This window comes from Ambystoma mexicanum, chromosome 2q (assembly GCF_040938575.1).
Source record: "Ambystoma mexicanum isolate Mex_15411 chromosome 2q, UKY_AmexF1_1, whole genome shotgun sequence".
NCBI lineage: Eukaryota > Metazoa > Chordata > Amphibia > Caudata > Ambystomatidae > Ambystoma > Ambystoma mexicanum.
In genome coordinates this window covers 693888401-693890900 of record NC_090924.1, presented here as the reverse complement: position 1 = coordinate 693890900, position 2500 = coordinate 693888401, and positions in this window count along the sequence as shown.

The following is a 2500-nucleotide window of genomic DNA, read 5'->3' as shown; positions in this document are numbered from 1 at the left end:
CACACAGGCTGCAGACACATACAAAAGACCAAGCTGGATGCAACAGTGGCACGAGCCATGGCAGTCCCCACCCAGAAGGCATGTCCAAACCTTTATACATCAGCTCGCCGCCAGCGCATCATTACAAAGGAGGGGGAATTTCCAACACTGCCTCTTGGGCCATGGGCTTAAAAGCAGCCAACCATTGGCGACGGGCATCGAACCAGATACGGTCACGCACAAACTATTTTTGGGGGGGAATTGGGGACTCTGTGTTTTTTGTTTTCGGCGCTCCAAAAAAAAGGGCTCGTCCGGGATTTGAACCCGGGACCTCTTGCACCCTAAGCGAGAATCATACCCCTAGACCAACGAGCCACCCCATGCAGAGAGCAGTGAGGGGGAGGAGGGTGGTCTGCTTACCTCACTTGGCGCCATGCCCCAGTCTCTCCACGGCCTGACCCCTGCGTGTCACGTGGCCTGCCCCTGGCGCAAGCGCAGAGGACTGAGCTGCCTCTCAAGCAGAGAAACAAGAAGAAGAGCGGCAGCCTTCGCTGGCCAAAGGCCATCTGCTGCCGCTCGATCGGGCTCGATCAGGCGAGATATATGTGGCCGACCGGCCTAGAGCGCAAACCTGTGCTGCTCAGGGTGGGCAGCTTCCCAGCAGGAGGATGTGTCTTGAAAGCCGACAGAGGCAAGAAGGCGCACTCCCTCAGCCCGCTCCAACCTCTGGATTCCTGCGAATTTCAGAAGAGAACTCTGGGGCAGCATGGCTTCTGTCATCTCCCAACAGCCTCTCTGTTCTTGCTATTCAAATACCTTTACATCCCCCGGACTGAGCATGTCTGTTTTTTTATTTTTATTTTGCTGAGGTGTGGTGCCTTCAACGACCGACAGGTGGCAGGAGAGCACTTTCTCCAACTGTGAAGGGGACTTTTTTCACTTCCTGAGTAGACTGGGCTCAGTGACATATGCCACCAAGCCAGCCACTAGAAAATGCAGGTTTTGCAGCCGTGGGCCAGTGGGGGTTTAAGGGCAGGTGTGCCTCCGGCGTCTCTGGCAGACAGCTCCAGTTGCAAGGCAGCAGAAGAGAACAGGGAGGCTTGCCGGGCGCTGCATTCGGGGGCCCCCAAGAGGTTTTCCGCAAGCCTTTCAGTCTGAAATGTGCTCAAAAAAATGAGCCCGGCTTGTCAGGAGTGGGATTTGAACCCACGCCTTCAATCGAAGACCAGAACACCCAGATGCAGGGAAGAGCTGCGCCTCAGACCACTCGGCCACCCTGACAGCTATGGGCAGGATTGGGAAAGATTCTTCAGTACCCAATGTCGCCACGTGCCAGCGCTGGTTTTCATGCCCCGATCTCTGCATCAAAAGTACCCAAACACTCACTTAAGGACCCAGGGATGGCAGGAAACGCCCACTGATGGAGCCAGTGGACAGTTTGCAGGGTGCAAATAAGGGCTGGCCTCAGATCACTCATGGCGTAGTGCCGGCTTGTCCATACCTGTCGAAACCTGCATGCGGTCAAATGTGTCCGATTGACATTGTGGAAATAAAAAGAAACCAGCACCATGTTTCTGCCCGGTCTCGAACCGGGGACCTTTCGCGTGTTAGGCTAATGTGATAACCACTACACTACAGAAACAGCTCTGGTAGGCTGCGCTCTAGTGTGCTGGGACAGCTTTCAGTTGAAAGGCTTTGTGGCACTGATGTCTCATGGGGCCCGCTGGTACCTGCCAGGTGGCACACACCAACGTGAAAGTTTGGCGCAAGCCTGCGCAGGACCTACATGGCAGCACTCACAGCACCTCACACACAGGCTGCAGACACATACAAAAGACCAAGCTGGATGCAACAGTGGCGCGAGCCATGGCAGTCCCCACCCAGAAGGCATGTCCAAACCTTTATACATCAGCTCGCCGCCAGCGCATCATTACAAAGGAGGGGGAATTTCCAACACTGCCTCTTGGGCCATGGGCTTAAAAGCAGCCAACCATTGGCGACGGGCATCGAACCAGATACGGTCACGCACAAACTATTTTTGGGGGGGAATTGGGGACTCTGTGTTTTTTGTTTTCGGCGCTCCAAAAAAAAGGGCTCGTCCGGGATTTGAACCCGGGACCTCTGGCACCCTAAGTGAGAATCATACCCCTAGACCAACGAGCCACCGCATGCAGAGAGCAGTGAGGGGGAGGGGGGTGGTCTTCTTACCTCACTTGGCGCCATGCCCCAGTCTCTCCACGGCCTGACCCCTGCGTGTCACGTGGCCTGCCCCTGGCGCAAGCGCAGAGGACTGAGCTGCCTCTCAAGCAGAGAAACAAGAAGAAGAGCGGCAGCCTTCGCTGGCCAAAGGCCATCTGCTGCCGCTCGATCGGGCTCGATCAGGCGAGATATATGTGGCCGACCGGCCTAGAGCTCAAACCTGTGCTGCTCAGGGTGGGCAGCTTACCAGCAGGAGGATGTGTCTTGAAAGCCGACAGAGGCAAGAAGGCGCACTCCCTCAGCCCGCTCCAACCTCTGGATT